This window comes from Uloborus diversus, chromosome 3, assembly GCF_026930045.1.
Source record: "Uloborus diversus isolate 005 chromosome 3, Udiv.v.3.1, whole genome shotgun sequence".
Lineage (NCBI taxonomy): Eukaryota > Metazoa > Arthropoda > Arachnida > Araneae > Uloboridae > Uloborus > Uloborus diversus.
In genome coordinates this window covers 128,813,442-128,828,636 of record NC_072733.1, presented here as the reverse complement: position 1 = coordinate 128,828,636, position 15,195 = coordinate 128,813,442, and the positions used below count along the sequence as shown (strand labels likewise).

Sequence of the window (15,195 nt, the reverse complement as noted above, 5' to 3'; positions counted from 1 at the left end):
ATAAATAATGACAAAAGTTTAGAATTTAAACTTATTTTTGTGTCCAAAATTTGGCATTTCTGCGCGAGATTGCAACCTGGTTCTAACGAAGCCATCTCTAGAAGTAGCGTTAGTAACACTTTGTGAAGCCTGTGTTATTAGTTTAACACATATTTCCACAGATTGTGAGTGGCAAGGAAAGTCAACGATTTCCAAGCTATTATCTTTTGCCATAATTTGAAGGTTCTCGTTAGAAATATGTCGAAGAACCGGTGGTGCTGTAACCTGACACTCTTGCCAGACAATTATTTCCGTATAATCTTTAGCAGAGAAGTTAATTGTTGGTGTTTTAAATATTCTGCGTTTAGTGCTACTTTCAGCCTCTCTAGCTTTTTTTATTCTTCGCAATTTTAACTCCCGAATGTGCTCACTATCATCAAACAACATACTGACCATCAGGTTTTCTGGGTGCGCAAAAAAAGCATTTCTTTCGAAAACAGAATACACAACAGATTTCAAGTTTTCGGGTAAAAATCGAGAGTACACAATCATTTGAAAAAGATGTTTGGCTGCTTCCTTAAAAGATGACTTTTGCTTGATTAAGAACCAAACTGGAGCGTACACTTTAACCACGTAGTTAACAAGTAATCGCAAATTTTCTGTTGGATTAAGAGTACTTACATAAAGTCTGAGTATACAATTAGCAGAAGTAAGCCATCTCGAGTGCGCCATTTTTCCAGGTTGACGATTTGCCAGCTCAGGACTACAGAAACCAGTTGATACAGCTTGACAAATCTCATAAAGATATTTTTGATCCGTGCTTAGTTCATCAACCACATTTTTCGGCAAATTAGGCAAATTACCATCCACCGGGCAAAAAGACAATGTCATTTTATTTTCACAACCAGCTAACTGTTTTCCAATAGGTCCGGAATATTCTTTAGGACCCAAATTGCAACCATCTAAGGTCAAGAATAAATGACGAAGGGGTAATTCGTTGGCATGAAGCATACACACACATCATTGCAATGGTCTTTCCAAATACTCCTCTAAATATTGAATCACGCCACCCTTCCAACCAGTGTTTATTGCAGTTCTATCACATCCAACGCAAATCACGTCTTCCGAATTCAAGCATTGACCTTCTAATAGAGCTGTAATCGAAGTTAGAATTGCATTAGAAGCAGTGCGTGTCCCAAATAAATTGATCCGGGTTCTGCTAAAATTGAGATGTGCTCTTCTAAAATTTCTTTGCGATGGTAACGAGCTCCTATTTTCTCATTTATCAGAGTCTTGTCTTTACGTCCATAAAAGTAAATGCTTTTTATAACAATACTTCCAATATCTTTGGAAGCTTCTTTCCGAGCTTTAGCTACAGCTCTGTGGATTTTGTTTTTATCAACAACTAGAGTTAAATCTTCTTTTGAAACCAAGCCGACATCAGCTAAAACTGCAGAAGCAACAGCAGCAGCGTCGACAAACCGTATCTATCACAGACCTTAGCAACTGTTGGCAAGATCAGTGTATTCCTTTTTGTCGTTGAAGTTGATGGTGTCCCTGTAGAGGCCGTATTCGTCTCTGTTATGGGATATGTTTCTGGAGAAAATTCACGCATCGAATCGTCATCAAAATTTGCTGAGACAGAATCGTTATTTTCAGTAGAAGACTTTTTTGCTGCCCTTTCAAGTTTTCTCTGCTGTTGTTTCATTAATCTAGCTGTTTCTTTCTTATCGACACCTCTTATCACCATTTTCCTGTCATTTCTTTGATCCAACAAGAAATTTCTCTCATTGATGGGAACTTTTTTAGGTTTTAAACACGAACAAGACTCAAATACAGGGCACTTACAAGCCGCAACGTCGAAGAGCTTCTCAGATGACTCTAAAAAGCACTTCAGTTTATTTTCAAAACTATCACTTCGTTTGTTTCTGGGGTATTGTTTCAAATTGACGTACTTTTCGAAATAGAATTTTAATAATTGAATTACTCGTTCCTTAGTTACGATTGGAATTGAAGCTTTTGTCCAAATACTGTTGATTTTTTCAGAAACAATTGTATATATATCTGAACTGGAAGGGTCCTTTCCATTATGCATACATTTCTGTTCGCTCCTGACAAATAAAATAAATTTTATGACGTCTTTTACAGTAGGTAGCTTCCGATCATCAAGTTCCTTGTAGGGTCCCAGTATAGCACAAGTAGTCTCACTACGTTTTGAACTCATTACTTAAAACAGAATCGGCATATAACACTAACAATTGCAACTGTACTTTTATAGCATTAAAATTACTTTGGCTACGAAGAAAACACCCGTGAGTCAAGCCAAGAAAGCCCTCGAAACAAGTAAAAGGAATCAGCAAGTTGAAACCAAAAAAAGTCGAAGTCGTCACTAACATATTGTTGCATGCAAATCGAGACGTGGCGCCAAGCTTCGTGGACGTATCTACTGCGGAAATGGGGTTATTCCCATACAGGAATTTACAGTAGTAATCACCATATGTTTTTTTTTTTTCTGTTCGTGTTGATATTACGAATCACGATCTTTTTATTTCAGCTGTCGAGCTTTTATTTCACAGTAAATTTATAACTTTATTCACAGTACTTCTTTTTCAGTTGCCATAAAAATGACAATTTTTCAAAACTTTGACGATCGGTAGAGCCCTGAAGATATAGTTTTATTCTATTTTTTAAATTATTTTTGTAATTTACGATCGATTTCGCAAATTTTGAGAGGTCTTGCATTAAGAAAAACGGAAAAAAAAATTTTCGGGACACCCTAATGCACACTGTGCATGCTTTGCTCAGATTCAGCAGAAGCGATTCAACTATTTAGTGAGGGATATTTCCATTAATGTTTACCAACACGTTGCTTTTGCAAGAAAAGTTATGCTGAGGAAATTAAATTATCAAGTTTTAAATTACTAATTAATACTGATACTAAGTGCCTAATGGTTTTCAAGTGTGTTGTGCCCAATTGCTGAGGAAATTATGGGACAAACGGGCCAAAAGTCATACTTATTCAGTAATTCTTTCATCAAAAAAAAAAAAAAAAAGTCAAGGAATATTTTTTAAAGTGAATAAGTATTACTAATTTTGAATTAAATTAGTGCTTTTTACATGAGTAAAAAACTTGCTTCATTTAATGAATTAGTATTTTTCCTTTTTTAAAATCATTAAACTAAATGAAAGGGAGCACCAGCGGATCCAGGGGAGGGACTAGGGGGCTTCAGCTCCTCCCAAAAAGAAATTGTCTGACACTAGATAAAAAGACATTTTGCCACAAGTTTTTCGCATTTATGAGGTGATAGCTGTATTCTACCTCTTCTGTGTGAATTTTGTTACACAGAAAACGAAATCTTATTGCATGTAAAGTTTGATTTTAAAAAATCCTTTGATCCCCCTTTGGTTTTGTTCTGTTCAATTAGAAGTCTGAACAGTGAAAAGAAATGGTGACAATACACTAGTGCAGAGCAGTTTTTAGTGGCAGCATTTTTACCAGAGGCATCACCAAGGGGATTGGACAAAAAACAAACAGGGCCTTGATCTAAGCCCCCCCCCCCCCCCGGATATTGATGAGCTTTTTTTTGTTCTGCATTTTTATAACTGTTCAATATTAGAAAAATTGGAAAATACCATTAAAACCTTCTTTTTCTCTTTCTTAAATTTTTTATAGCAATTGAGCAAATCTTACCTTTTTTTCCTTGTACCATGCACACAAGTTACAATAGAAAAGTGGGGGAGGGGATGATTTAGACACAAAATCTTTCAGTAATGTGTTTCCAAGGGTAATATCTCCCCCCCCCCCAGTGGCGAATCCAGGATTTAGCTTTGGGAACGGCTGCAGTCATAGTTTTTTATGATCTTGGTGTCTCTTTTATTGAAGTTAATGAAGGTTCTTTTTTTAACAAGACAGTGTAGAGGGGGGGGGGGGGAGGGCTGGCTGCAGCTCAAATTTCTTTCAAACCTATATACAGAGAGAGATCCCGCTTTTCATTTGGGGGGGGGGGGGCATTGTGAGTAGTAGTATCCACAGGTGTAGAAACTTGCATTTTTTAAACGGAGAAAAGGTCATACCGGAGAATTAATGGTATGACCCTTTATAGTCGCAATAGTACCATTCACAAAAAAGGGGGGAGGGGTATCTCTAGATTTCGTTATTTTTTTGAAATTGCAGCTCTAAAATTGCCTTTCCCCTACTCTCTGGTGATGTTAATTTGAGGAGAGCAGTGCAAAAATAGACATTGGTCATATTTTGAACCAAAAAATTCAAGCTAATGCCTACATTTCCAATATCAGAGACTTGAAAAAGCAATTGGAGTTTTTCAATAATATTAATTGCTCTTGAGTCCTTGAAAACAAATAAGTCTTTGAAACTCCTTGAAAAGTGCTTGAATTTTATTTCTTATCAAGTGTATGAAACCATTAATTGTCTGAACAGCCAGGATGTTACTCTCTCGTTACCTATTTTCTTAATCTCTACTCCATTTCTTTAAAAGCATTTTCCGTACTTTTTACTGCTGTTCATGTTACCTTTAATTCAGTTTTGTGTTTGTGGGTGGGTTGAGGCAGGAGAGGATGTAGACCATCATTTTAGGGGGGGAGGGGATCATGTCAAAGAATGATCCCCTTGCGCTCATGAACGAATCCTCGGTTTTAGGCACGTCAAATTTCAGAAACTGCTTGGGTAAGTCAATAAAATTCACCAAATCGGTCAGAAAAAGGCCCCTTTTTGGCATAAATGTTACAAATTAATTTTATAAACAATGAAAAGAAGTAGTATTTCAAGTATTTACTTAAAAAAAATAATTAATGAATCGAAAAGACTACTGAAAAAGTTTACATTTTATTTATAGTTAACACAATGGGGACGGATACTATTGTCAACAGTTTAGAGGGGTGGGGGGTCATGACCACCATGACCCTCCCTTGTACCCGCCACTGGGTTGAGATGATCAAAAACTAACTATATCGAAAACTAATGTGAACAAGTGACAATGTATATTCTTTCTTTTCCCTCGCTCTTCTCTTTCAGTTAATGTCAACAATCTGTGGAGCCACAAGTAATTTCTATTTTGATTGATCTTAATTTACAAAAGAATGTATAACTTTTTAAAGGTTCCTATTTCTGAAGTCTCAATTTCCCCTTATGAAGTCTTAAAATGCAGCATTTCACATTCATTTTTCAAAAATTTTCCTGGGGGAGAATCTCCTAGAACCCCTGAAATTTGCAATATTCTATACCACACTCAAAGGGAGTCACTGCATCATTCTCTTGATACCCATTCCCCTCGAAGATCACCCCCCCCCCCTCTAAAAAAAAAAGCAGGAAGCATTAAAATAAAACATATATAAAAATGGGGGGAGGTGGTATTGGCAGAAAAGACACATATGGTGGCCTGTTTTGCCTTCAATAAAGTTGTCTGGACTACAGAAGGGAGCCACACCCAAGATAGCTTAAAGCCCCAATAAATCTTAATCGGACCCTACCTCTCACGAACATTGTTAAAGTTGCGTTTCAAAGCTGCAAAAAAAAATTTCTGGGAGAGGACCCCTCCACTTCTTGCCAACATCACTAAAGATCTACTTAAACTTTGTTTTTAGAGCTGCAATTTAGAAAGATTTTTGGGGAAGAGCCCCTCGAAAACTCCTTCCCTTAACAATAACAAAGGGCTGCTAAAAGTACATTTCTAGAGCTCCATTTTGAAAAATTACCGAGCTCGCCCATGTTCCCTAAGATGGTCTATGCTCTACACTTGGTTTTCAAGATTTCAGTTTCAATAAATTTGAGGGGAAAAATATTTGAATCTCTCCTCCCTAACACCATCAAAAATTGCCTGAAACTGCTTTCAGATCTACAATTTCAAAGAACTTCCCAGATGAAGCCCTCACCTCTCACACACACACATAATCGAATATAGTCGTCAATTGCGTTCCAACAGTGCCAAAGATCGTGTAAAACTGCATTTCAACACTAGTTTTGAAAAGTCCCAGAGCCCAATTTCTCTATGACTATGCAAGTTTCAAAAATGGGTCTAATAGTAATGGCTTGCTCCTAAACAAGATGCTGAATAAATAATTGTTTCTCTCAAGGTGTATTTATATATACGTTTGAAAAAATTTAGGGGTGGTCAACTTAAACCCCACCTGCGTTTTTGGCATCACGACGGTCCTGACTCAGCCCCCTCCAAAACAGATTTCTGGATCCGCCACTAAAAGGGAGAAAAGTGATTTTGCTATAAATATCTATACATATATACATATCAGCGATTCTAAAAAAACTATTTGCATAAAATTACAAGAAAAGTTGTAACAGAAGGAAGGAACTATGATCTCAAAAAGCAATCAGCCTAACTTCCTAAGTGAATCGTGCTTTCCTCATCCAGTCTAGAAGGTGTTGTGTCAACTAACCAAAAGCTCTGTGGCGTAACTGTTGCCACTCAAAATGAACAAAATTAATGAGGTTTTCTTCTAACACCGAATCATAACATTCACTTGTGCAGAAAAATACATAGAATTGAAATATAGTATATAAATGAGTAAAAAAAAAACTTGTTTAACGTATGACATATGAATAAGTGAGAATAAATTTCAGGAAAGGTTAGGATTTTTGGCCTTGGTGCAGGGGTGTATGTCCAGGATTTTTCACATAGTCCTTTTTTTATTTTTTGTGAAAAATGAAATAATTTTGTGAAAAGTCAAATAATTTTGTGAAAAATGAAATTTCAAAATTTATACATAGTAACGCTTTTTTTGGGGGGTTTGAAAACACCATTTTTTGACTGTTTAGATGTATTAATAAAAAAGAATTGTTACCTATTAAGTTCATCATCAAAACTCATAATGTTCTCCTAAAGTGATGTTAAATCATCTTACCATAAAAGCAAAATATTTGCCAAGCTGGTAAAAAGTTTGGAAAATTTTCAAATTATAAAAACTTAACGACAGACACTAAATGGCGATACAGTCGACTACAACGCAACCCGACTTACTCAAAATGGCTATAACGCAATTTTTTCCACCAGTAATGAATTTTAGACATAATGCGAATTCCTCCCCTGCAACACAAAAATTTTCGGAAGAGAATCGCGGTGTGTAAGTATCCGCTTTGGTATTGGCTATGAATTTGTTTTTTCGTGAATGGACCTTCATCCCTTTAGCATTACTCGGAGCGGAAGTTTTCCCACACCGTACTAGTCTGATACATCGCTTATACAAATAACTACTCATTTTCCTTTTTTTAAAAAAATTCTAAATGTGAAAGTTGTTGAAATATAATGACACCTAAGATCACTGTTTCATCTTGTGAAGATAAAAAAAAAGAAAGTTTCTGACAATTAAAGAAAAGCGAAAGATTATGTGCTTGAACAACTATAAAATGTGCCGAAGGTAGCATGACAATTAAGTATGAGTGAATCTTCCATATGTACAATGAAAAGTAAAGAAAAGGAAATTCGTAAAAGTTTATTTAGTATTTAAGCAAAATGCGAAGCTGCTTTTGTGTTGAGAATCAGAGACCATGAAGAGGGGTGTTGCCATAGATGGAAGCGTTATAAAAAAACTAGTGAAGCAACTGAATTGTGTATTTAAAAACATAAAGAATAAATATGTAATCACGCAGCATAAATCATCATCGACACTTTTTTAAGTTACAAATATCATTACTGGATCCACTGTACAATAAAACTATAGTGCATTTGTTTTCCTTACTACATACTGTAGGTACCATACTGGTTTATTTTATTTCTTTCTTTCCCATTGATCATTGATTTTGTGCATCGTAGCAGTATTTCGTTTTGAATGTAACGGTTTTTTAAATTTAAATACAAATAAAAATTTAGTTTTTATGTAAGAAACAGTAATAGTTAAGAAATGGTTTTTAACAGTTTGAGGTGGTGTTTACAATTGTCTGAAATCATTGGATATGCTTATAAAAGTGTTTACACATACCCTTTTCCACAACGTGAAATTTCGATTTGCGCAAGGGGTCTTGGAACTCATCTCTCGCGTAAGTTGAGACTCGACTGTAAATTAAAAGCTTCTAACCCTAGGATTCATACACCCATGAAAAACTTTGAAAAGTGCTTGGAAAAAAAAGTTCATCACCAGTGGAATTTTCTGAACGTGTGCTCGAAATGCTACATCGCGTGTACACGTGAAAAATTGTTTCCGATTTTGAGATTTCAATCCTTGTATCTTGTAAATACTTTGATTCTTTTTGACATATGAGGCAGTGAGAAGCAAAGGGATGCAAGTGGACTATGTTAAGTTTCGAATAAAACACGTTTAAATATAAGGTCTTAGGTAGGCTTTTATTGAAATTGTTTTCTAAATCATGCTGTACAGCAGCACCTGTCATGTCTACTAGTACAATGTCTTGCTCCAAGACCAGGCCCCGCGCCAAGCCTGATCGGCGCCGTCATGCAACTGTCTTTTTAGCGCCTTTATGTAGTGGCGTACAGGGAAAATACAGTTAACACCTGGAGTGAGGCTTCATAGACAAATATAATGTGGAAAAAAAGTACGTTTGGCACTTAATTTCTTTAAAAAATCAGTGTGTAAACATTTTGTACTTTGCCAAATGTACACTTAAATACATTTATTGGAACAAAGGTTTTTATTTTTTAAAAAGAGCATTGAAAGCAAATAAAAACCTTTGGTTTAGCATGGAGTCAGTGATTACTTCAATGCGAGCAGGTTGAAATATGGAGGTCCGGGGGTTCTCCCCCTTAAAATATTCGAAATTTTCGTTTTAAAAACGCAGCTTTAGATTATCTTTGGAGATGAAAGGGAAAGAAAAAGTTCCCAGAACCTCTTCAACATTTTTCGAAATTGATGTCAAAAACACGATTATAGACCATATTTGCTGCCGTTTGAAAAATAATAGGGCTCAGAGGATGATTCTGATCAATAAGCACCCCCCCCCCCCCCTTGTTTCGGAGTTGGTCTTAAAAACCGAAGATTTCAAACGTTCATAATGGTATTAGAAAGAAAAGATCAGACGTTCTCCCTCTTATTTAAATTATTATTTTGAAATTGTTGTTTTAAAAACTCAATTTTCGTCGTTCTTTGGTGATGTTAGAGGAATGTACCTCCTCGAAAGGGGGCATCCTTTCCTCGAGAGCCCCCTCCTCAAAATATTTTCAAAATTGAAGCCTTAAAAATGCAACTATAGGTGAATTTTTTGGTAACGTTAGAGGCCCGGTAATTTTTTGAAATTGAAGCTCCGAAAAAGCATTTTTAGACTATCTTCAATGTCATTAATGCACAAGGCGTTTGAGGGCTCTCCTCAAATTGGGGACAGTGAGAAAACTAATTTTTTGGATGGGAGAGGCATCCAAGGCTTATCATTTTCAAGATTTTCTAATTTCAACACAAACTAAAAAGGGTGAAAAAAAATGGAATGAAAGAAAGACAAATACATTGTCTAAAGCTCTTTTACTATTTTATGCTCAAATATTTAAAGAAAGGGGGGGGGGGATCAATCTGTAGTCAAGTCTCAAAACTAAAAAGTTAACCTAATTTATTTAATTATTTCACGCAAAAGTAAACAATATGCAAATGCGCTGAACGTATTTTTTATGTATAACATGAAACAGTCGATTGATCCAGAACAATTGTTAAAATCACAAAAAGACATATTGCATAAATTATAATACAACATATTCATTGCAAGAACCAAAATGGGGAATAGCAAATTTGCTGCGCCTCGTATGCTTAGTCTTATGTGCTATAGACATACCACAATAGCATTCACGGTTCCTTATTATCAGGAAGAAAAATGCTTATTGCTCGACTTGGCGGGGGCACTGCCGTGCCCGCCAGGAGTATGCATTATTCAGTATTACATGTTTTTAGTGTAAAATATTGTACTTTTGAATGGTATGTTTAGACACAAAAAAGGGAATAATTTTTCTTAGACATCGAGACGGATTGCTTGTTTCTTATGAGCAGTTGAGCAGTATAATTTTACCACCATCATTAGATATAATGAAAAGTTTATTTTATTTTTCCGGTTTAAGATTTTTTTCTTATTTTGAGCATATTTGGTCGGTGGAGCTCGGCGCCTTTTCGAGTCTGGCACCATCGTGCACTGCACGACCTTGCACATAGGGACAGCACGACCCTGCCCAAGACCAAGGAGAGGTTCATCTACCATTTGTACTGGTCATCTCCAAATTTTTAATTTTGCCACTTGCCTCCCTTTGCATCACACTATCTCATATGTTACCTTAGATAAGCTTATGTTTTGTTTAATTTTTGAATAAATAACAGAGGAATTGTTTGGAAACCGTGACAACATTGAACTCACTCGGATTTCTTGGAAAATTGTTCTTGAGTTTGAAATTTCAATCTTTTTGCATCTTGCAAATATTTAAATATTTCGGCTAATGGGATATCATTTTCACATATGCTACCTTAGATTAGCATATTTTATGTTCAATTTTAGTAAAAAATAAATATTTTATGGGAAACATGCCAACATTGATCATGGTTCGCGAAAATTTGGTTTCTGTGTTTCAGATTTCAATCTTGTTGCAATTTGTAAATATTTTGACATTTTATACTATTGGTAGTTATTTTGACATATGTTACCTTTAATTAGCTTATTTTTTGTTTAATTTCAATAATTAACAATGGAATTATTTTGGAAACAATTACAACATTGAACTTACTCGGAATTCGCGGAAAATTGCTCCTGTGTTTGAAATTTCAGTCTTTTTGCATCTTGCAAATATTTAAATAGTTCGGCTAATCAGATATTATTTTCACAAATGCTACCGTAGATTAGCATATTTTATGTTTAGTAAAAAAATTAATTTATTTTACGGGAAACGTGCCAACAGTGCTCTTGGTTCGTGAAAATTTCCTTCCCGTGTTTCAGATTTCAATCCTTTTGCATCTTGTAAATATTTTTAAATTTTTGACAATCAGAAGTTATTTTGACACATGCTACATCAGATTAGCTAATTTTATGTTTTTTTAGTAACTAAAAATTAATTACTTTTGTTTTGTAAGGGATGTAAGTGACAAAATTACAAAATAATGTAGATAACCAGTGCAAATAATGAGAACCTCTCCTCTGCATTGGGGCAAGAAATAGTACTAGTAGCCCTAGTAGGTACTGCTGTAGAGCATGATTTAGATTTTTTTTTTTTAAATGAAAGCCTACCTTGGATCTGTACTTTAAACGCAACTTACTTAACTTTGAATAGTCCACTGACATTCCTTTGCTTCTCACTGCCTTATATGTATATTAAAGTATAAGGGTTCTTAGTTTTAAAAACTTCTCACCGTTCGCCCTCTCAATTTGGTCTTTGGAACTTTCAGGTGATTTTTCATGAACTCGCAATCACACCTGAATATTTTCACCTTTCTAAATTTTAATTCTAATTTTAACAATAACCCATTTGTTCCCAAAACATAACTTTAACTATTATTGTCATAATGTATCAATTTTTTGTGAAAAATTTTAATTTGGGAATATGGCTCTATGAATCTGAACTTGCACATCTAGTGGCTATATCAAGTTATTCTATAAAGGCAGACTCAAGTTGACATTCAGAGTATTTATCACTTTTTAAGCAGCTTTTGCGAATTTTGTGGTCCCAGTTTTCAAGCCAATGATGCTGTTCGTAGATTTGTTGTGCAGTAAGAATGTGCAGTGCATCAGGTCGCTGCGGTTATTTCGGAACACGCAGTGAACGAGGAAACATGCCTGGAACAATTAAGTCTCCCGCTAAGTGTGAAGTGCGTGTTGTAATTCAATTTCTGAATGCTGAAGGAAGGGCAATTCAGAACAAACGTAGAGGAATGTTGTTATCAGGTGTTGTCCTTTTGCACGACAATGCGCGCCTACACACTGCTTTAACCGAAAAGCTCCTGCAGCAGTTTCGCTGGACAGTGTTTGACCATGCTCCATACAGCCCATGCTTGGTGCCTTTCGATTACCATCTCTTTGGTCACATGGAACACAGGATAGGAGGACAGGCATTTGGCTCCAATGCAGGGCTGCAGACCAGCGTACAGAAATGCCTGAAAGCACAAGCGGCTGCCTTCTATGACAAGGGGTTTCGAAAAATTGGTACCCACGCTATAAGAAATGTCTTAATCGAAACGGCGACTATGTCGTGAGGTAGTTGAAAGGTGTATGTATATATTTCAAATTCATTGTCTTTGTGGTCTTCATTTCGCGATCGATCTTGGAAAAAAAAAAAAACCCTCGTATACTACTGCTTAAGGCTTTCGCGGTCGGCACCACCCAGACAGAAGAAGGATGTCATCAAAACCCTTACTGACTGAGCTGGGAGAATCTGCGAAACCCCACATTTTAAGGAGGAGCTGAAAAATCTTGAGCAAGCATTTTTAGCTATTGGATTCACTACACAAGAAATTAGAAGAGCCCTTCATCGCAGGCTATTTCAAAGAAGCGAACAGGCAACTATCCCACCTGAACCATTAGGGAAATTGTTCTTATCCTACCTACACAGAGTTGCAGACAAAATTGGAAAACTTCTAGAAAAATACAACATTAAGACCACATTCAAGCCCACCATTCAAATAAGGAATTGTTATTGCCCTGTGAAAGCCCCCTGTGACCCTTTCTCTACATCAGGAGTGTACAAAATTCCGTGCTCTTGTGGATCAGTATCAGTCTATGTTGGAACTGCCAAGCGTAGCATCAAGACTCGCCTTTCGAAGCATCAACATCATTGCCGATCAGGACACTACGAAAAATCAGCAGTAGCTGAACACAGTCAAAGGAGTCCATGACATCAAATTTAAAGACACTGAAGTCCTGGCCATAACATTCCCTTACTATGCCCACCTTCATCGCAAAGCTATTGAAATCTTCAAACATCTGTTAAATTTTAATAGAAAAGAAAAGAACATCAGTTTGTCAAAAACATGGCACCCTGCCCTCAAATCTGCTCGCCATGACGGCTTAAAACAGACTGACCTTGACTCCCATTCCAAATCTGAATCCACTCTCAATTTCCATCAGTGCATCAATCAGAGAAACTGCCATCCACCAGCAGTTTGGGAACGCCATCCAATAAGGAACAGGCACCCACCAGCGGTTTGTCTTAATTACCAGAGCAACTGGAGCAGCCCATTAGTCACTTCGAACCCATCCACCAATGATGTCAGCCTCAAAGCTCGACGAAACATTTGGTTTTTCTCCTTTTTCCTGTAGACTACGGCTAATAAGCCTGGAAACGTTCTCTCTTCAAAATATACCACTTTGAATGTGAAGATTGCAAAACTAAACCTCAGTGAAGGATCCATTACAGATTTTCGTGAAGGGTTTGTTAAGGGACTTAAATTTCTTCTGGCCAGACCCCTGCCTTGGTGCCATCAGAAAAGAAAGAAAAAAAAAACTCGGTAGGAAAAAAAAAACAAAACAAAATCAAGCAGCTTTCTGTCGCAGCAGATCCCTAGCCTAACTATCAACCCTATTTAGGAAAAATATATATTTTTTAAACTTTCGCTCCTTTATTTTGCATACTGGCAGTGGGGGTGCCCAGCACCCCCACAAATATTTTGAGAGTGCTCGAGCACCACAGCACCTCCGGAGTCAGCGCCTCTGATTCCCCTACTATCATCAATTCTTAAATTTAAGTTTTATTAAATATTTCTGTAATTTGCTGTAGTACTTCTGTGGGAAATAGTAATGGCAAAAGTAGAAAAACTATGCTCTATGTTATAATGCTAGACTTCTGAAAATAAAAAGGAGCGTGATCCAAAGTAAAGATTTCATTTTCTGTAAAAAAAAGGGGGGAGGGGAGTGGAAGTGTTTTGTGCTCAATGATGTATTGATTTATCTAAACTTGGTGAAAACTTGGTGGCATACAGGGTTTATATAAAAAGTAACCGGACTGAGTTTGTGGCGCCCAGGTAAAACGTTTGTAAACCGGTTGTTGGTGCTCTAGTGGTGGTGGGAGATTGAGGGAAGGTGAGTGGACCTGAGTAAGTTGCCTCCAAACACTTGGAGGGTTAGCATCATGCGAGATGATTAGTGTGGGTTTAGTGATCTCGTTGGAGTGAAAATGGAGCGTACCATTGAGCAAGGTGTTAACAGCAAATTTTGTGTCAAACACAAGAAAATGCCTACGGAAACTCTTTAAATGATCAATGAGGTTTACAGTGAGGAAGCTTTATCCAGAACTCAAGTCTTCCAGTGCTACAAGAATTTCCGAGAAGACCGCGACGACGTCCATGATGAACAGCGCGCCGTACGTCCATCAACCAGTCACACGGACTCAAATGTGCAAAAAGTGCGTGATGCGTTGAACACTGACCATCGTCTGAGCATCCGAGCAATCGCAGAAGAGGTCGGGATTGATAAGATGATCGTTCACGACATTGTTAAGAACAATCTGGGCATGTGGACGATCTGTGCAAAGCTGGTGCCGAAACACCTGACGGATGAGCAAAAGGAGCGCTGTGTGCCGGATACGGCACCATCAGACTTTTTCCTGTTTCCCAAGGTCAAGAGAGTACTAAAGGGGACGCGGTTCGGGACTCTGGAAGCTGTTCAACTCACTACAACGAGGGCTCTAGAAGCTTTATGGGTTGCCGACTTCCAGGGGGCGTTCAGGGACTGGAAAATCCGGTACCAAAGGGTTATCAACTTTCCATGGGGACTACTTCAAAGATTTCTAGAGAAAAAGTGCAGAAATTTTGCCAATAAATATGTTTTCTAAGCTCAGTCCGGTTACTTTTTATACAAACCTTGTATATTCTGAACTGTCATTAAAGTATTTCAAAGTGATGAGCTAATAGTATGTCAATGATTCTCCCCCTCCCTCCTTTTGCTAAAATCATGGACGAAGCATTGGTTGAAAAAAACATTTTTTTTTTGTAGCAAATCACAATTACTTTATTAAAAAGTACATACTACTTTTGAAATGTAGTCTCTTCACTACTTTTTAAAAAATGAATATAGTATAAGACCCCAATTTTCATATCCGGAAGACCTGAAACCGAAACTTTTTCCCTTAAATATTTTTAAAGAATCTACATTTTTTTCCAGTTTTAAATAAGAAAAATTGTTAACATTTGACAATTACACAGTACTTATAGCTCAGCTTTTCTCAAAAAAATTTTTTTTTCGATGCAACATGTTATGCGTAAATAAATGTTTTGCTGTAATAGTGCAGTGATTTTTAACATCCACTTTCGGTTGACGATAATTCTTTTTTTTTCTTTTCATTA

At 36.7% G+C, this 15,195-nt stretch overlaps 1 protein-coding gene across 1 annotated transcript in view; it reads left to right on the top strand.

Moving 5' to 3' along the window:
* The window catches only part of LOC129218944 (ubinuclein-1-like), a 225,001-nt gene that overhangs the window by 42,251 nt on the left and 167,555 nt on the right, over positions 1-15,195 (top strand).